Source organism: Camellia sinensis, chromosome 11, assembly GCF_055761805.1.
Source record: "Camellia sinensis isolate YWXY chromosome 11, ASM5576180v1, whole genome shotgun sequence".
Classification (NCBI taxonomy): domain Eukaryota; kingdom Viridiplantae; phylum Streptophyta; class Magnoliopsida; order Ericales; family Theaceae; genus Camellia; species Camellia sinensis.
In genome coordinates, this window is record NC_138971.1 from 47,159,645 (window position 1) to 47,182,189 (window position 22,545).

Genomic DNA, 22,545 nt, shown 5'->3' on the forward strand with positions numbered 1-22,545 from the left:
ATCACACATTTTAAGTGTGATTAATAATATTTAGATCACACCTTTTAAGTGTGGTTAAAAACATTTAGATCACACCTTTTAAGTGTGATTAAAAATATTTAGATCACACCTTTTAAGTGTGGTTAAAAATATTTAGATCACACCTTTTAAGTGTGATTAAAAACTTTAGTTCACACCTTTTAAATGTGATTAAAAACTTTAGATCACACCTTTTAAGTGTGATTAAAAATATTTTGATCACACCTTTTAAGTGTGATCTTTGAAAGTGTGATTAAAAATGATCATTTTTAATCACACTTTTTAAGTGTGATTAATAACATTTAGATCACACCTTTTAAGTGTGATTAAAAATATTTACATCACATCATTTAAGTGTGATTAATAACATTTAGATCACATCTTTTAAATGTGATTAATAACTAATAAAATCTGTGATAAAAAAAAGGTGCTACATATTTGAAAAATAATCAATATTATTTTTGTATGCACATTTGAATAATGTAATACACACTATATACTATATTTTGAATCATAACCACATATTGAATAGAATAAAGTCATATATTTCATAAATGGAAATTAAATATTCAAAACTATATACAAAGGAATTAAATAAAAAAAATTATCTGTGCTTACATATATTAAAAAATGAAAAAACTTAAAAAACTAAGTTCTTTAATTCTTGGACCATATTTTGCATCTCTCCAAAAAATTTCTGACCTGAAAAATGAGAACACAAACTAATTCAGAAACCGCTGATGCATATGAATAAACTAAAAAGTTAATTCAGCAAACCAAAATAAGAACACACCAAAGATATAGTATAAACAAATTTTGCAGGCACATAGAGAAAATAATACTTGATCAAAAAATTCAACATGAAGACATAAATTGATTCACAATCAAGAGAATTGAAAAATTCATCAGGTAAAAGGAAAAAGAAAAAGAAAAAGGAAGAAATTGATTCCTTAAAGAGACTTGGTCCAAAGACCACAAGTTGAACAAATTTGGGATATAATGTACAAACAAATTAGTCACTAATTCGACATATCCCAAACATCAAATGCAGCCTAAATAGTCACTAATTCCTCGGTCTTGCACACTTTTCATTGAAGAAGTCTACCACTAGACTAGGGACTGTATTCCCTATTTTTTTACCTGCACAGCTTTCTCATGTAAGAAACAAATCTCTGAATTTGAGATCTGAAAACTTCTCATACCATATGCATATCCCTAGCTGCAAAAATAAAGAGGTCCACTTGGATCACATATGACTGCATAAAGCTTTCTGTATAAGCATAGAACAAATAATCTTAATTCAAAGTATAGAGGGTGTGGATGGAAAAAATAACTAAAAAATGACCACAGTATCTCTAGCTTGAACTCCTCTTCTAGAGCCTTTACAATCTCCACAGTATCTAAGCTATCCAATCCCAAATCTTTCTGAAAATGGATGTTTATAAGTGAAAGTCTGTCTTTGTTTTCACGAGTAAGATTGTTGAAGTCTTAAATTGGTTCCATTTTTAAGTTCATTCCCAATCCTAGCCTAAACTCGAGGGAGTTGGTTAACCAATATTATGAGCCCAGATGAACTATGGGAACAAAGAACCAAATCACACCAATCCAATTTGTAACTCAGTTTATCAATATATTATTTTTAGTTGCTCAACATTTTCTCACAAAGCATCACTAGCCTTAAAATATATGTGCATGCACTAAAAGCATTTCTTGATTCTACAAATCAAATATCATTTTAACTAAAGAATTTTATCATAAATGAAATTTAACTAGCACTTCAATCCTTTCAAAAGTATAATAATAATAAAATAAATAAATAAATAAAGTAGCTATTCTATCTAGAAAACTGATTCATCAAGGCTTGGTGTAAACATATAAGCACATACTCTAAACTATAAAATAAAATTGCCAAGCCACATAATATTAGTATATTAAGGGATCAAGAAGCATAAAAGTGAAATTGATTATTTAGTATAATTGTAGTTAGTTCATCATCTGTGCAAACAGGACAAAATATAACTCATTAAGCCTATTTACCATAATGCATCCAAACATACTAGAAGAAATTGCCAAGTCAAAACAAACCAAGAAAAAAGTTATTTTAACAGCAATGGCACTCACCCATTCACCTAGGCAAAGGGACCGGTAATATTTGGCAAATCTGTGACATTCACTAGACTCCTCTCCTTTTGCTCTCCTTTTACTGCTAAGCACCTGCAGTTTTTGATTGAAGAATAAAAATAAAAATAAAAAGGCAATTACTTAGTTCTACAATAAGTTGGTAAGATGTTTAAAACTCTTCATATAGAGCCCATTCATTCATGAATGCCTCAAAATGATATAATACTAAAAAAGTGTGCCTGTGAAACTCAATGTAGTGAGTGAAACAGTGTCTGGTCTAATTGGTTGTAGGAAATCAAAAATCAACTGGTCCAGTCTTCAGTTCAATCTGAAAGGCAACATAAAGAAGTTGATATCAGTAAAAAAGAAAACCAAAAAAAATAATAAATAAAATAAGCTCCATACTAGAACTAACCACTCAAACATAGGATTACACATGTTCAACCGCCACATAACAGGGTCTATGGGGGTGTTGAACACATGAGAGACCCATTTTGAATAGTATAACAACCACCAATGAGAACCAAAAGGAAAGAACAAAACAGGTTGAGAACAAACACACAATATAGTCCTTAGCCACTCAACCCACACACTCAACTCACACATAAAACACTACAAAATATATGCTTACATTCATCTCAACCCACCAAACAAAAAATTCCTTCACAATATGTACCAGCTTGCCAATCTGCACAACAAACATTAGAAAATATATATATATATATATATATATGCTCAACGTCACTCAACCCACAAGTCTCACTAGCTCCACACAAGTATGACTACTACCTAGGAATATCTGAAAAGTACTTGTAAAGAACAATATATGCCCCTTTGATTAGGAAGTCAGGATACAACAAGGCAGACAAGAAGTGTTTTCGTTTTCATTTTTGAAAAACTGACATGAAGCATGCAGAAGAATAATACATAAAGCAACTCAGTTACATTAAGCTATTTCCAGTTCATTTTTGTAATTTTTTTTACCTAACTCAGAAAATCCCCATAACTCAGCCTTACCTTTGTTGGGTGTGGAATTTAATACCAGAACAGAGAAATGTCAATTTCAACAGGACTCATACGGCGAAACTCAAAACCAACGATTTCTAAAGCTTGAAAATGCTCAAGTTAAAAAGAGTATAAAATGGACTAGAAAGTGCATTCACTGGCTTTAGGTAGCCTGTGTTCGTTTTCAGTCTTCCTTCTTGTCAAGTTCATCGATTGCAGCAAGTCTTTCAACAAAGGAGGATGAGAATAGCGATAGGCAGAATACCAAGGATCAGTATTCATAGCTGACAGGTTCTCTTCCTGAAAAAGCCATTATTAGCTCGGTTAATCAGCAATTCAAACACTCATAACATTATGAAGTCCTATAACAATTATGAATTTATTATAATATGTTTAGAATAGAAGTATTTGACCACCCATAGTACTATTAAAAGAGATGAGGCTTTGGTCTAGCACAACTGTTAATCATATTATCTTATGCATATATCAGAACACAACTGTATTGCAAACACACAAATGCTATGTGGCCCATGACAGGACAAGAAAAAAAATACTTGGTTATTAATATTATTTTCTTACCCCGCCCTGCTCAAGATGCATGAAGGTTCTGGCTCAAACAGAAGATAGTAACTAAGTAGAAATGAAACTAAAAGAATAAATGCAGAACTGAGCAAAGTCTACTAAAAGCAGATATATGACAAGAAATTGTGACTCAAGAAAACTTTTCTTCAACGTAGTTATCACATAAGCCCAATAGCATGTGTCAAAGTGCACTAACCTAGTATGAGTTTCTTGTTTCCCTATACAATATCGTTTCCTGCTACATTCACAAGAGAGAAGTTCAATTCCTTTCCAATCCGTATAGCTTGGTTGCAATTCTCAACTTTTCTGAAAGGCATCTTGATGGGAGGTTTTGTTGCTTGCTTCCAGTTTACTGATCCTAGGTAAACTTTGTCAAGAACTTCCAATATAACCCATCTACATGTAAGAGGGATAAAAATCAAACAAAATTAACAAGCACTCAAAACTATGCAACCAAATATCTATTTTTTGGTAAACAGGTCAACCAATACCTACTTCGCATTACCTACCTTATAAAAAACTAAAATATTTAATATATTCTGAAAACTTGTAACTATATAAAATAAGATCATGTTGGATTTGAATTTGATCATGCCAAGAATCCAACTAAACCACAGGCAGTGTAGTCAATCTATGAAAATAAATAAAAACTTCTTTCAACAGTGAATTTAAGATCTAATAGAGATATCTATATATATATAACAAATCCCCAATTCAGATTGAGCCTAAAATAACAATGTGTCCGAATTTATCTTTCGAAAACCAACAATCAAACAAAGGTTAAATATAACATACTGAGATAAAAGAACATGAAAATTACTAAATTTAATAAGACGATTAAATTATGAATTTTTGTTACGAATCTATGAAAATGTCCTTTATGATCCTTTATGATCCATCATTTTTAATCCAGCTCCAATCGAAGTATTACCTACATATATATGACATTGACTATCTAAGTACAAACACCTATAAAATAATCAATTGAATCGATAGACTGGTTCATCATTAAAAAACATAGAAATTCATCAATATTCAATGAATATATAATCAAACAATGAAATATTCAATGAACCAGAAAACAATATTCAATGAATATTCAATGAAATATTCAATGAAATATTCAATATTCATCAATATTCAATTAATAATCAATGAATTTAATTTTTGTTTTTGGTGCTTTTGCACCCTTAACTATACTTTAAATTATTCTCTAACAAAATAAATATATCCACTCCCTATGACAATAAATTAAAGCAAACTTAAGGAGGCAAAAGCACTTGGTTACAGAAACAAAAGGCCATTAGTTTCATTTTAATGAAATTCAGTTGTCTACCTAAAGGAGGATAAAAATAAAAAGAAGAACAAAATAAAATTGGAAAAGCCCACATCCACATTACAATGATTAAGCAGATAAGCAGAATTCATCATAGCAGAATTCATCAATATTCAATATTCATCCACAAAACAGATTTCTCAAATAATTCATCATAGCAGAATTCATCAATATTCAATATTCAATACCAGAATTCATCAAAAAACAGATTCAATATTAATGATAAAAAATCTGATTTGAACAAAATAGATTTCATACTAGAATTTCATATTCCAACATAAAACAGATTTCCTAAAATTAATTTCATATTCAATATTTCATACCAGATTTGATAACAGATTTAAAAAATATAAGGAATACCAACATAAATAATCTGAAATTAATTTCTCAAATAATCCATTAATTTCTCAAAATTGTTCATGACAGATAAAAAAAATTGAAGACATATATATATATATATATGTATATATATTAAAAAAATTCAAAACATATATATCAAAAAAAAAATTGAGAGGGAGATAGAGTGAAACCAGAGAGAGGGGGTTCCAATCTTGGAGGAGAAGGGGGAGATCGGGTTCCGACCGATCATGGAGGAGATCATGGAGGAAAAGGGGTTACGATCTTGGAGGAGATCATGGAGGAGGGGGTTCCGATCTTGGAGGAGAAGGGGAGATCGGGTTCCGATCTTGTGCTCTGTTTGGTTTGGTTTGTGCTGTGTTTGATTTCGGCCACGGAGGAGAAAGAGTGAGAATGAGAGGGAGAGGGAGAGGGAGAGGAAGAGCCATGGAGGAGGAGAAGAGAGTGAGAAGTTGTTTGGTCTGTCTTGATCTGTCTTGATCAAATATATTTTATAAGGTGTTTGGTTTGTTTAATAAAGAGCCGTTGGGCTCTGTTTGGTTTGTTTAACAATGTATAATGTTTGGTTTATTTTTTCAATAATGTGGTTGGCTTATTTTTTTAATAGATAATGTTCACTAATTTGTATTATTATTTAATATTTTCAATAAAGTATAATGTAAAAAAAATAAATATATTTTTTAAATGAAGATAATTTTTTTAACAAATAGATAATTTTATTAAATGAAGATAAAATAATTTTAGCTAATATTAAATGAAGATAATTTTATTATAATAAAAAGACATTATAATATAAATATATAATTTTTTTTAATTTTTCAATTTTTTTTATTTTTTATATTTGTCTAGTTGGGAATAATATAAATATATAATTTATTTAACAAACATATAAAAAAATGTCACAAAAGACAAAAAAATAAACAAAAATTAAATTGCTAAAGGGGAGAGGATTGTAATTTTTAAATATAAATATGTAATTTGTCTAGTTGGGAATAATATAAATATATAATTTAAACCTTAGGGAGAGGATTGTAATTTTTAAAATGTGAAGGGTGTCAATGTAATTTACCCACTGAGGGTAAAATTAGTATTTAAAAAAATTAAATTGCTAAAGGGGAAAATCTGTAATGAAACTTTAAACCTTAGGGGGAAAATGTAATTTCCAAAAGGTGAGGGGAGAAGTGTAATAAACATAAACCTCAGGGGGTGTTAGTATAATTTACCAAAAAAAAAGTTAATTGGAGAAAAAATTATTTGAAAAAAATTAATTGAAAAAAAAATTAATTGAAAAAAATTTTTGCTAGTAAAATTTTTAAATTTCTATTTAAAAACCAATGTAAACTTATTTTTTGAATTTACATTTTTTCCTCAAATTTACAAACTGAGACAACCATTTATAAACCAAAAAGATTATCAAACAAATTTTTATGACAGTTTTTTAAATTTTTGTAAATATAAATTGAAAACTGAAAATGAAAATGGTTAAGGGTCTGTTTGGTAACGTTTACGTTTTCAGTTTATATTTACAAAAATTTTATAAACTGGTTTTTGTTTATTTTTAGAAAAACATAAATTACAAACGTGTTTGGTAATTGAAAAAATGTTTAACAAAATTTAAAAATATAAAAAAGAATGAGAAATGGCAAGTGGCGGCGGAAGATGGTGGAAAGTGATGACGGTGGGTGGTGGGTGGTGGTAGTGGTGGGTGGTACCGAGTGGGTGGTGGTGGTGGCGGGTGGTCGGCGATGGCGGAATGGCAGGTGGTGGTAGGTGGTGGTGGTGGGTGGGTGGGTAGATGACGGTGGCAGGTGGGTGGTGGTGGTGGTGGTGGTGGTGGTTGGTGGTCGATGGTGGTGGCTGGTGTGTGGCGGGTGGGTGGTGGTGGCAGGTAGGTGGCGGGTGGTGGTGGCGGGTGGTGGTGGCGGGTGGGTGGGTGACGGTGGTGGCGGTGGGTGGGTGGGTGGATGACGGTGGCTGGTGGTAGCGAGTGGGTGGTGGTGGTGGTGGTGGCGGCGGGTGGTCGGTGGTGGTGACAGGTGTGTGGCGGGTGGGTGGTGGTGGCAGGTAGGTGGCGGGTTGTGATGGTGGGTGAGTGGGTAGGTGACGGTGGCGGGTGGTGAGTGGTAGCGAGTGTATGGTGGTGATGGTGGTAACGGGTGGTGGATGGTGGTGACGGGTGGTGGGTGGTTGTGGTAGGTGGGTGGCGGATGGCGGATGGTGGCAGGTGGTGGTGGTTGTGGTGGGTGAAGGTGGTAGGTGGTGGTAGTGGGTGGTGGTGGTGGTAGTAGGTGGTGGTGGCGGGTGGGTGGGTGGTGGTTGTGGGTGGCTGGTGGTGGATGGTGGTGGTAGATGGGTGCTGAGTGGTGGTAGTGGGTAGGTGGCGGGCGGTGGATGGTAGTGGCGGGTAGATGGCAGGTGGGTGGTGGTGGCGAGTGGGTGGTGGGTGATGGTGGCTGACAGGTGGGTGTTGGTGGCAGGTGGTGGGTGGTGGTGGCAGGTGGGTGGTGAGTGGTGGTGGCAGGTGGTGGTGGGGGATGGATGGTGGGTGGTGGTGGCGGAAGACGGTGGTGGAAAATGGTGACGGGTGGTGGCTAGTGTTTGGTGGTAAAAAAAAAAAAAAACTCAAAACTCAAAACGGAAACACATTTTTTAAGTTTACATTTTTTGGCCAAATTTATAAACTGAGACCACTGATTTATAAATCAAAAATTTTACCAAACAAGTTTTTATTTAAGTTTTTAAAATTTTTGTAAATATAAACAGAAAACTGAAAACGTAAGTATTACCAAATGGCACCTTAGCAAACAGGCTTTAGATGGTAAAAATGTTATAAAATTAACAAATAATTAAATAAGTTACCAACGTAAGAAATGACTTATCAAAAGATTCTTAGGCCATATATAGTTTGATTTTTAGAAAAAAAATTTAAAAATTAAAAATTAATTTGGTTAAGAAATAAAAACTAAAAAATAATTATCATTTAAGGGTAAAAAATAATTTTAATTTTAATTTTTGAGCAGGTTATATACATACGTATGACTGTTTCAATTTAATTTGTAAAAATTTATTTCTAACCACTCGAAAGATAAAAATTATATAAAAATGATAATTATTTTTTATTTTTTATTTCTTAACCAAATTAATTTTTAATTTTTAATTTTTTTTTCTAAAAATCAAACCATACATAGCCTAAGAATCTTTTGATAAGTCATTTCTTATGTTGGTAACTTATTTAATTATTTGTTAATTTTACGACATTTTTACCATCTGAAGCCTGTTTGGTAACCATTTCGTTTTCAGTTTTCAATTTATATTTACAAAAATTTTAAAAATTGTCATAAAAAATTATTTGATAATTTTTTTGATTTATAAATTGTTGTCTCAGTTTGTAAATTTGAGGAAAAAACGTAAATTCAAAAAATAAGTTTATGTTGGTTTTTAAACAGAAATTTAAAAATTTTACTAACAATTTTCTTTTCAATTAATTTTTTTTCAAATAATTTTTTTTTCCAATTAATTTTTTTTCAATTAATTTTTTTTCCAACTAATACTAACTGATGAGGCAATTGGTAATACTACTTTAAACCTTAGGAAGGGGATTGTAATTTCTAAAATGTAAGGAGTGTCAATGTAATTTACCTAGTAAGGGCAAAATTAGCATTTAAAAAAAATTAAATTGCCAAGGGGGGAATCTGTAATGAAACTTTAAACCTCAGGGAGGGAGATGTAATTTTCAAAACGTGAAAGGGGAACTGTAATAAACATAAACCTTAGGGGGTGGCAGTGTAATTTACCCTATATATATATATATATATAATCACACTTAATTAGAAAGTGACATAAAAAATAAATATTATCACACTCAATCAGATTAAGTGTGATTAAAAATTTGGGAATTGTATATTTTATATAAAAATCAATTTGAAATATTTTATACAATCACACTTATTTAAAAAGTGTGATTAAAAAGTAGTAATGTATATATAATCACATTTTAATTACCTTAAAAAAATATATATAAATAATCACACTTATTTAAAAAGTGTGATTAAAAAGTAATAGTGTATATATAATCACACTTTAATTAGAATGTGTGATTAAAAAATATATATAAATAATCACACTTTAATTAGAATATGTGATTAAAAAATATATATATAATCACAGTTATTTAAAAAGTGTGATTAAAAAGTAGTAATGTATATATAATCACACTTTAATTAGAAAGTGTGATTAAAAAATATATAAATAATCACACTTTAATTAGAATGTGTGATTAAAAAAAATATATATATAATTACACTTATTTAAAAAGTGTGATTAAAAAGTAGTAGTGTATATATAATCACACTTTAATTAGAAAGTGTGATTAAAAAATATATAAATAATCACATTTTAATTAGAATGTGTGATTAAAAAATATATATATAATCACACTTGTTTAAAAAATGTGATTAAAAAGTAGTAGTATATATATAATCACACTTTAATTATAAGGTGTGATTAAAAAATATATAAATAATCACACTTTAATTAGAATGTGTGATTAAAAAAATATATATATAATCACACTTGTTTAAAAAGTGTGATTAAAAAGTATATAATCACACTTTAATTAAAAGGTGTGATTAAAAATATATATATATAATCACACTTAATTGAAAAGTGACATAAAAAATAAATATTATCACACTTAATCAGATTAAGTGTGATTAAAATATCAATCTAATTTTTTTTATCACACTTTCAATAAAAGTGAGATCTTTTTTTTTGTCAAAGTGTGATGTTTAACTATTTTTGTAGTAGTGTGGGGTGGGGAAGGGTTTTGCTTCTCCAAACCCATTTATATTTATTAAATATATTTATACATATATCATTTAATTTTTTTAACATGCTAAAATCAAAATCCAAAATATTACATGTAACATTCATTTTCATTAATTTATTTCTCATCTTATATCTTTTAACTTTCATTAATTATAAATCACTATCCATAAAAATTTTATTAGTATTTATATTTTTTAAATTATAAAATTAATCCATCCCCAGCCTTGCTTCCACCACCAACTCGATTTGCTTTGCTCCCAATATGACACAAGGCAGGGGGAGTATAAACTTGGCCCAAACTCAACCCATTGACATCCCAAAGTAGGTTTTCGTAAAATTTGCATTCTCATAACACTTAACTCCAATTTCATCAGTAATTTGTTAGTCATATGGGTAAAAAATAATATTATCCTCATTTACATTGAAATGTATATTTTTTCTTATGTATCTTTGTGTTTTCGTTTCATTTGCATTAGTTTCAATCTCTTTAATCTTATTGAATGATGGATTGGTGTAATTGTGTTAAAATTATGAAATTTGATGTATTTTCCTCAAACCTTAGGGGGGTCAGTATATTTTGCTTAAGTGCGCTTACAGGTCAAGTTTGAGCAGGGATGTCATTCACCATTTGACTGAATGAGGTTCGGGTTGAGAAAATTCGATCCGCATTCAAATATCCATGGTTTCAAAATTGATCGAGTCAAATTGGCAAATTGATTGATGGATGCCAATTGGGTTGGTAGATTGAACAAATCTTAATTTTACAATATATATATATATATATATATATGTATAATTATTTTTAACTAAACAATGAGGATAGAGGGTTTTGCTTTTCTGAAATGTGGAAAATGCGATTTTGAAGTTTCAATACTTTATTTATTGAACAATATCTAATATAAACATATATAGATAACATGTACCTATATCAATATTCATTAAGAATTCTTAATTTCATGCGATCGGGTTGGATCGATACTTGACCAGAACTCGACTTTTTTGAAATTATTAGACCAGCATCTGTTTGTTAGCCGTTTCGAAATTACCCATTGTATCAAAGCTGCCCATTTGAAATCAGGTTGGATGGGTTGAGCGAGTTGATTAGATGTTTCCCCAGCTCTAATCTGACCCATAAGTGTTTTGGGCTGATGTGTTAAAAGCCCAAACATAAATGTTGAAGGGATAACATATTTGACTTCTGTTTCTTGTACTTTATGAGATTAATCATATTTATATCTTGAAACCCAAACTAGAAAAATAGGTAATTGCGGATTAAGGGCATACATGTGAGTAATTAGGACCATTTTTGGGAGGGGATTCCATTTAAAAAAATAATAATGTGTGTTTGAATTGAGTTTTTTGGGTTAAATTTTTTGAAAATTGAGTTTTTTGTTTTTCATTTTTTTAGTGAATATTTTTAAAATTTTAAGCATTTTTTAAATTTTTTTAGATGTACCTTACTTGGATGTATATAAAAAGTAAAAAAAATTTGTAAATAAATATTTTACAAAATTAATAAATACATAAAAATATGAAAAATATACTGAATTTTTGTATTTTTTTTTTGTATTTTTGGTATATAGTGAATTTTTAAAATATTTTTTTTCATAAAAATTATACTTTTTATATGTATTTATGTTAGGTGTGTCTAAAAATTAAAAATATTGCTTAAAAAATTTTAAAAATTCAATAAAAACAAAAGTATAATTTTTGGAGATAATTTTGAAAAGTGTTTTTGAAAAGTAGAATTTTCTGAAAAATATTTTTGAAAAATAAAAAACAAGCAAATCTTGAAAATACTTACAAACTGGTGCATTTATATTCCAACCACTTGGTCCTTAACTCAGCATTTATGAGTAAAGAAGTCCACTCAATAAGACTTATCGAGTAATTATCTCTTAAAGGGAATGTTTGATTGGAAGGATTAAAGCATGGGATTAGAATTATTAATCCATGGGCCCAATCATCCTAGGTTTGTTTTGATATTTTGGTTTAGGACTATTAATCCAATGAATAATTAATCCAACAAATTTGTAGGATTATTAGTAATGAGGTAGGGGTGGGATAGTTAATACCACACTAATTTAATAGGATTATTAATACCTCACTATTAGTATTGTGAATCAAACATGGCCAAAATGCACAAAATAAATGTTTTGTTTTTAACAAGTAAAAGAACTTAATAGTAATATACAATCAAGCTCCAAACATAAATAAAAACAAGCAACACAAAGAGAAGTCTTCATACAAAGGCAGAGGAGAATGGATTCTCTCTCTAAAACCGTAGTCGGTGTTTGGAAGAGAGCTTGATCTCTGTTTTAGAGTTTGATCTCAGATGCTGACAAGGGGTTGCGTGGAGTGTTAGCTAGGAGGTTTTGATCTTTAGTGACATTATTTCGGCTTTCTTTTGATAGGTTCGTTTCTACTTTTCGAGTAGTATCGTGCTGCTCTTGTGGTAAAGTATCAATTTCCTTTTTTGGTCTTTGTTGCTTTGGACTGGTCTTTAGGTAGTCTGCCGGTGGCCCATCCTTTGGTTCATTGGATAAAGCAAGTTAGTGACCGTTGGAACAAGCTGATAAATGTTGGTCTGAGTGGTCATCAATACTTCAGGCAAAGGGAATTGATGCGGTTATTAGATGTCTTCAGAACATTGCCATGATGCAGATGATTCAGTGATAGGCGGTGTTGATGGACAGATGGACTTCAATATTCATTTAAGTATCAGGGCTAATGGAGGGGAGGGTGGTTTGGATTGTGGCCCAAACTGAGGTAGTAAAAGAGGAGGGTGGAACATATGGTGGCCAAGATTTGGGTCCACATGATATGGATTTGGACTTGAGCCTTGATAGGCCAACAGGCCTAATTATTATTTGTGGGAGAGGTGGAGGGACGTAGGGCTCAAGGTCACGTGTCTCTTGACTTTTAAATATATATATATATATATATATTTTAATGGGATCCGGCTTTCACACTATGTAGTATCCCTCGTAATTCATAGCCCTCCCCAAAATAGGGAAGTGAATCCTCTCCTGCACTCTTCCCTCCGCCCATGTTCCGGCACTTTCATCACACTCTACCACCTCATCTATTAATAAAATCCAAGGGTCTTAATTAATCACACTTATATAAATTGTATCACAAGCCCTTTCAAAAAACTTATGTCCGTATTCTCTTCATACCATTACAAAGTTGTTATTACAAACCTTCCATCACAATTAATTAAACTTAATGTTATAAAATAATAATAATAAAAATTTGAATACTTAATTAATAATTATATTTGTTTAATTACAACAATTAGACTTGAAATAAAAGTTTAGATTATATTTCTAAATTATAAAGTAAGTTAAATAGATTAAATTCTCTTTTGGTTACTGCTTCTGAATAATCTACAATAAATTATAACTAGAGAATTGCCAGGATTAAAAATAAAATATCCTTAGAAAAAGCAAGTATCGATTACCAACAAATTTTTTTGCAAGAGTTAATATTAAATTAAATCCGCAAAATTCGTAATTGAAATTGATATTAGAGCATGATTTCTCGGCCTTACTAATAACATTTGTATGAGTATTAAATATAGTGAAGAAATAGAATCTGATAACTTAAATAGTAATATTTCTTTACAAATAATGATAGAGCAAAATAATACCTTAATTAGACTATTAAAAGAAATTAGCAAAAAATCTTAGAAATAATCAGTTAAAAATAAAAACCCTCAGTTTCTCATTTATTCGCGAAGTTAACCCTAGGACCGAATGAGTGATGAATGGATGAATGTTAGCGTGGTTGTTTACATTAAGAGAGATATTTTTGATGGCATTAACAGTGATACTATTATGGAAAGATTTCAAAAGATGAAAACTTGTCGGGGTCAATTGTGAAAGTTTAAAATTAAAATGTTTTTGTAATGAATATTAATTTTTAATATTTAACATTAGCTTGAAAAATTATTATTATATTATTGTTATTGATTGGGGAAGAAAAATTTTGAAATTGTAATTAAAAGGTGCTCCCCCTATATTAAATTCCTGGCTTTGCCTTATAACTACCCGAATAATACCATTTACGGAAAACATACTACGATCCATATTTAAATGCTTTAAATCAAATTAGTTATCTTATAATATAAAATAGTTAACTAAATGGTTGGAAAAGATTATAAATAATAAGTTTTGACCATATGAATTCCCTTGTCAACTGGTGAAAGTTAGAAAGTGATCACTGCCTAAGTTGTCAAAGTAAATATATATCACACTAAATGTAGTATTACATAACATATATATATATATATATATATATATGCGTGCGCTATAATTTAATAATTATATAATATTTTAGAAATAGAAATATGAATTATTAAGATAGAATGTTCGGATATAAATATAATAGTAAAAAATTTTAAAAGAAGCATATGCGATTAAAATTGTGAAACTAAACAAATTGGATCAATTTTAAGGAAAGCATTTAAAACCTCTAGTTTCAAAGAAGCAAACCTATAGTTTAATAATAATAAAACCTCTAGTGTCATGCCTATCGCGTGAGCAAAGATCGTCAAAAACGAAAAACTTGAATTTAACAAAAACATACTAATTGAAGTTAGGATAAGAGAATCAGATAGCATAAAAGATTTGAAATTGAAAGGAAAAAAATAAAAATAAAAAATAAAAAAAATAATTCCACCATAGGCTAGGAGATATAATAATAATAATAATAATAATAATAATAATAATAATAATTTTATTTAAGTGCGCAACAAAAACGGACCACTTTTCTGAGGATAAATTTTGAGGATGAAAATTTTAAAGTAGAGAAGAGTATAACAATCTAAATAATACCACTTACGAAAACATATTACAATCTATATGAGTTTCCTTGTCAACCGGTGGAAGTTCAAAAATGATCACCTCCTAAATTGTCAAAGTAAATATATACCACACCAGATACAGTATTACATGGTATAAATAAATAAATATATTCTATAATTTAATAATTATATAATATTCTAGAAATGAAAATATGAATTATTAAGATGGAATGTTTGAATATAAATATGATGGTAAAGAATTTAAAAGAAGCATATGCGATTAAAATTGTGAGACTAAACAAATTGGATCAATTTTAAGGAAAGCATTTATATTAAATTTTAATGTATAAAATTGAGCTAGAGTATAACTTCACATTTGGAACTGAAATATTTATGCATCTTAGAAACTCTAATTGAAGAGCTTAATAGCTTAATTTGATATTTAGAATATTTTAGAAAATTTGTTGAAACATCAATCAGGTTAATGGAAATTAGAGTCTAATTTAATTTGATTGGAATCAAATAGGTAATGAAGATTTAAAATTGAATCTGATTATTTAAACTGAATCAAGGTTAATGAGTTAATAAAAGTAAATAAATTAAAAGAGATTTTGCTCAAATCAAAAAATTGAGTGATTATTTGATTCAGAAACCATAATGAGGAATTTAATAAGTTTGGTTTAATGTGTAAAACTTGTGGGAACTTAATTAAATGCAATTAAAATTAAAATAAATTAAGACCTAATTGAGATTCAATAGATTAATTAACATGAGAAATTTTTTTAAATTAAGATTAATAAGTGATTAATTAAGCTAAGGAATAATTAGTATATTAATCTAACGTGAGTCAATTAAATGAAAGATAAAGAAATTTAATAAAGTCAATTTTATGAGTACAGTTATTATTTTAAATCAGAAATTGAAAATTGAGATGATTTAAGAAACTATAAGTGACGAGCTTAATTGAATCAGTTTAATACGTAGAACCTTATCGGAGTTTAATTAAAAATTTCATTCAGATTAATAAAGTTAAGAATGATTAAATTAAGCCTTAATTGAGATTAATTATATTAATTAAGTTATATGGTAATCATAATTAACTAGGACTAGGTGAGATCTGTATAAATTTGGAATAATTAAATCAAGACTTAATTAAGTTTAATGGAATTAATTCAATCAAGTGTTATTAATTGAGATTACGCAGTGTTAATTAAATTAATATGTAATTAGCAACTAACCTAATCCCACTCAAACTAATAAGAAAATATGTGTATATTTGGGTTGGGTACGTTCTAGAAAATTTGAGAAGAGAGGATGTGTGTTAGGGGTGTAAAAATGGCCTGAGCCCTGTGGGCGGCCTGAACGCTGCTCGAGGCCTGAGGTTGGGTTTGCCCGTTTCGGCTCGGGCCCGAGCCCAACCCAGTACTTTGGGCCTGGGCCCTCCATTTGAAGTTGTTATCCCGACCCGTTGGCTCGATCCAAAAAATTTTGGGCCCTGCAAGCGGCCCGGCCCAACCCACCCGGCTCTCTCTCTACCAATAATCAAATTTCAAAATATAAAAATAAAAAGCAACTTGCAACGGTTAAATAATTAAAAAAACAAATAAATAAACTATTGATGTTGCAAAAATAAAAAAATAAAACAAAATAACACTACAGTCAATGTCATTTCCTTACAATGAATGAATAAAAAAAAAAAAGAAAAGAATATATATTTCAACCTATTGCCCCTCTGCTCCTGCCCAACCTACTGCTCTACCCCTTGCATCACATCATCACCCTTTCACTTTGTAACATGTCTTACTGCATATTTTTATAACATATTTCAAACATATATAAATCACATACTCCACTACAAAACCAAGATCAGGCACTGAGAGAAAAAATGATGGACAGTCATTTTCCAGAAGCAATGAAAAACAGATATATCCATTTCCCAATCAACTACGACAACCATTGGACCATTGTGGTCTTTGACAAGGATGATGGGATATGGAGGCACTATGACTCTTTGAGGCCAGCAAAACGATATCACAACAAGCAATTTAAAATTGCAAAGGAAATTGTACGTTAAACAAAATTTCCTACTTACTTTATTTCCTTTCAAAACATCTAAGCACCTCACTACAACTAACAAAAACACCCACTAACTCTTTTGTAGAAACAACATCAACTGAAATGGAATAGAGAATTATTCACCAATCAAGGAAGCATGTTATCATCTCAAGAATGCCAGACAGTAATTGCATCAATTGAGGAATGCCCATAACAAACCCCACACTCGTAAGATACAAGCTCAATAACTAATGGTTCAATATGCTAAATTTTTCAGTTTCACCTAACTAATTCACTTCATCTAAAACTTTGCAGGAATGATTATGCAATAGTTGTCTGCAATATTATTAACCAATATGTCAATTGGCAACCTGTTCAGAAATCACTTCGACCAGCTGAATCGGTCAAATTTTGAGCAGAAATCATTAGTCAATTCCTCAATGATAAGAACCGATCTTGGAATCTCGAGCATTACCAAAAGTTAACAAAACATACCAAATCATAGAAACAATTAACAAACTTCTTGACAATAGAAACATTCATATGAACATATTTTTTTTTTATTATTTTTTTTACGTATGACAATTACTTTTTGTTTTATTGGTGGTTCAACTTGTTGAGCTTATCGTGGTGGTGTTGATTGTCGTCATTGATCTTGTTGTTGCTGTTCTTGTTAATATTATTCTTCATGTTGTTATTGTTGTTGTTCTTCCTGTGGTTAAACTTCTTGTTTGTATTCTTGTGATTATTATTGTCGTCACATTTGTGATTGCCTATAAATTCATACAAAACAGGTTATTTCTAATAATTCTTAAAACTGTAAAATTATGCAGTTTCATCACTAAAAAAAAAATTATATTGCAAAATTATGCAGTTTCATAACTCCAAACTATAATTATTTTTTAAATTCATCGACAATTTCCCTCCACCTATTATAATATGTACCTTGATTATCTGTTAAAATATTAATATCTAACTAGTTATTTGTTCCAATATTGCATTAATATTGTAATTTGCACATACAATGAATGAGATACTAATATCATTTTTTAATCAGTGTAGAACAATGTTATAGACATATACAATGAATGAGATATTAAGAGCATTTAACTATTGGAGACTTTTGAAATTGTCTATGCATCTATTGAGTTATAAATAGCCATTTCTTCAAATTAAAAAAGTATACAATTCGAACTACATTGATTCAAAAAATGGCCGATTGGAAGAATATAATTAATTCAATTTTCAAAAGGCTCAAACAATTCGATGAGCATTTATCTAGGATCAAAACTCAACTGCGTGTGATGAAAACCAATATCGATTGGTTAATCGATGACAACTGGAAGAAAGACGATAATGACATGAAGGAAGGTACTCCATTATCTTCAAAGAGTGAGAGCGACGATCACTCTTCTGAAGATGATAGTGATAATGCTTCAGATATGTAATTTTTTAATTTCTTTAATTTATTATGTAATGTACCAAAATAATAAGAATTTCTAGATGATTTCACACCTTTTTTGTGTGTTTGATTGTTGACTGTTTCCAAATGAAATTGCAACATTATATAGTTTTGTCACTACAAAACATTATATAAATACATCATACAGTTTTTATGAAACTGTAAACATTTATAGTTTTAAAAATGCAAACATTATGTCGTAAAATTGCAAGATTATACAATTTCAATAAGAAATTTTCAAAAACCTTCTCAACATTTCAAAAAATAAAACCGACAAACTCCACCAAAAAAAAAAAAAAAAAAAAAAAAAAAAACACTGTTACAAAAAACCTTTAATAACTAAAACCACATCGAAAAAAAAAAAGAATACAACCAACTTTATTCATTACTTCCATAATACCAAGTATCACATTTTATTATCATAATTCTTCAACTTCAAATATAAATCCAAAAAATAGACCATAGCCTCAAATAGCAACCTTGCACGGCTTTTTATTGTGATTCCCATATTTCAAGCTCCTCCCACATTTTAATTGCTTCACATTCTCACCCCCTAGAAGGTATTCTTTTCTTTTTGTTCCATCCGGGTTGTTTCTTCAATATAGGAGGTTTGATAATTGAACTACCGGCACTATCAAAGTCAAATCTCTCACTTGAAGGCATTGGATAAATAATTCCTTATATGACTCTTTAAAACAATCCACCTGAAAAAAAAAGATCAATGGAATCATACACATCTCTACCATTACTATGCAAAGCATGCGCAACATGACAACAAGGAAAACCATTCAGTTGCAATTCATAGCAAGAACAGTTTTGTCTACCAATATCAACATAAAAAGAAATGCAAAAATGAACCTCAAGCACAGTATCAATAGTAACAATCACATGCCAAGACTTAACTAGCTTCAAAGACTCCACCAACTTCTTTTCCATAATAGGACACAATTTGGTAGACCATTTTTTAGATTTAGCTCTCCTGTTGGATAATTGAGTCATGATTTGAACCATAATCATATCAACCATACAAGTAATAGGCAACTCAAGGGCCTCACCAATCTATATTGTTTCCCTCTAAAAAATGCATTCGCTCACTTATCATTTTACAAACCATCCAACATACTATCGACTCTACCATTCCTGACAATATGCCTTAATTTCTTCATGTAAAGTTGGAAAGAAGCAACAGTTGGCGCATAAGCACATTTAACCAATATTTTCATCAAAGTCAACTTATAGTTAGTACAAAGTCTCACCAATTTGTCAATCAAATTTCTCTCAATGATTCAAGCAATATGCATGATGTACACTGGGAAAAATCACCACAAGAGCATCTAGCAATCTATGTTGACGGTTGGACACAAAAGTCAATCTCCAACCTAAACCAACAGCCTTCAACAACTGACTTAAAAATTACATCCAATTATCTTGATTTTCAACATCAACAATCGGAAAAGCCAAAGAAAACAAGCCTGTAAAACCAAAAAACATGAAACTACAAAAATTAACAATCTCATAATACAATAACAAAAACCAAAATTCACAAACTACCAAAGCACACTAAGAAACCAAAACTATACTAATTGCAAATAAATATGTATCTTGATTACCATCCTTTGATGTTGCTGCAAGCAAATGCCCTTTGTAACGCCCCTTCAAGAATGTACCATCAACAAACAATAAAGAGAGACAAAATTGAAATCCATACAAACATTCATGAAATGCCACAAACAACATCTGAAAACACCCACTATTGTCATCCATATCTAATTCAAACACACTTTCAGGATTCGTTCTCATACCCATCTCAAGGTACCATCGAAGTTGGTTAAAAGAAGATGCAAAATCACCAAACAACCCACCTCTTGCCTTATCAACTCTTAACCATGCAACCCGATAAAAAACATTTATACCATATTGCTTTTTCAACGTTTTTTTAACTTCAATAGGACGAGTCAGATTACCACTAATGTCATTATGCATAATATCAGAGATACGTTTAGAACCAACCATTTTGCTACTAGATCTACGAGCAACAAGTCCACAAGTATGCACATTATCCAACTTCATAATAAAATAAAAAAAAATACCATAATTTATCAACATCCTTTCATGCATAAACCACTTATAACCCATAAATGACTTCATCATACATTCAGCAATTACTCTTGTTGCATCGTTTTTCAAATAATTTACTGCAAAGCCACAGTTAGCTGCATACTAAGCCAATGCAATCTGGAATGCCGACACTCCACATCAAATTCTTGACCAACACTGTGTGTAATTTCCTTCTAACTAGTAGACAACAAAACTCTCTCTGTTTTTGGATTAAAACTAGGCAACAAACCACCAAAATCATTAAAATCGTTAACTACAGAACTTTTACAAATTACAGAATCAATCCTAGAAGAATTATCATCAACTTTCGCAATTCTCCTATCACCCATAACAACATCAACAACATCAGAACCACTAGAAGCTACCATTGACAGCATATTCCCCCAATCATCATCACTTTCAATAATACAATTAGAATATCCAGGAATAGAGAAAAATAAATAAAAGTTACCAACACTCAACTCCTTGAACTTTGCACGTATTTTCTCAATAACTTTATCATAACTATATCTCTTACTAATCTTAATAACAGCACAAGACTTACTGTATTTGCACATTAACATAAAATACCCCTTCATATTACAAACCATAAACTAGTAAACAATTGATCATAGGGTCCATACTGCAAAATTATACAATTATAACATATCTAAATCAAAACTTAAGAATTCACAATTTTAAACTACAAATTCAAAACACATTACACGATACAACGTATAAAATCAAAAAAATCAAAATCAGTACACTATATCACATACAAAAATTATAAATTTTCTATCTATCTATATATACATACATATATGTATCAAAAGAGACACACACACACACACACACACACACATAGAGAGAGAGAGAGAGAGAGAGAGAGAGAGCGTACACAGAGATTGCATAAACACAAAGATTGTGCACTACATAGACCCGCAAACATAGAGAGATCACAAAACACACACATAGATCAAGATTGCACACAAAGATTAAGATCGCACAAAGAGATCAAGCTCACAGAGAGAGACCGAGATCGGAGACAAAATCGACCTCACATAGGCTAGATCACAATTTCCTATCTAAAATTTGATTTTCCAGGTATATATATCTCAAATCAAAAGGGTAATACAATCATTTACTAAAATAAGAATATAAAAACAGGACCTTCAGGTACAAAACTTCTAAAACTGTGGACTTGCTGGTTTATCAAAAATATAGTGGGACTATAAGGGAAATAGATCTCTTACATAGGACTATGTAGTAATTTACCCCTCAATTTTTGATGTGGAAATAGAGGGGAGGGTGGAATATTGGATTGTGGCCCAAACTGAGGTAGTAAAAAAGGAAGGTGAAACATATGGTGACCAAGATTTGGGCCCACATGCAGGCCAACAGGCCGAATTATTATCAGTGAGCCAATAGCCCAGTAGATGTTATCGATTACGGCCCAAACGAGTGATATGGTGTTTAAAGGGAAAGGTAAAGCCCACATGGATGAAGGTGGAGACGATAGCTCCTCTGAGACTGAGGGCCCTATTTTTTCTTTTGATTTTCAAAGCCCATTTGGTAGAAATTTAGAAGTGGGTTCCTCCTCTATGGTTGTCAGGAGCCCAACGACCCAGACCTTGTCTACACAAGGTAATCAATTTTCCAGTTCAGATGCCCCCCGTCGGAGAAGATGGGTTACGGATGGAAGCTGGATTCATGTCCTCAGACGCCATTGTGAGCTCCATCGAAATATTGGCTGGGGCTGGAGAACAAAGGTGGAGCATGATAAAACTGTGGAAAGAGTTATCCGGAGTCAAGTTAGTGAAGAAGAGTTTCTGATTGAATATGATACGATACTTCTGTGTTGGAGCTTATGTTGGCACT

The 22,545-nt window shown here is 30.7% G+C and overlaps 1 long non-coding RNA gene across 3 annotated transcripts; it reads right to left on the reverse strand.

The window, feature by feature from the left end:
• Positions 1-542: 542 nt before the first annotated feature.
• Positions 543-5,906, reverse strand: LOC145801930 (uncharacterized). 3 transcript variants are annotated; one of them, XR_014343830.1, is made up of 6 exons: positions 5,593-5,906; positions 3,923-4,122; positions 3,157-3,444; positions 2,140-2,467; positions 1,159-1,237; positions 543-720 (listed from the first exon to the last, which is right to left on the reverse strand). It is a non-coding gene; the product is annotated as an uncharacterized LOC145801930 (long non-coding RNA). The 3 variants fall into 3 exon arrangements; XR_014343831.1 differs by lacking the exon at positions 2,140-2,467; XR_014343832.1 differs by lacking the exons at positions 543-720; positions 1,159-1,237 and adding an exon at positions 2,771-2,827 and having other exon boundaries at positions 2,233-2,467.
• Between the last annotated feature and the right edge of the window lie 16,639 nt (positions 5,907-22,545).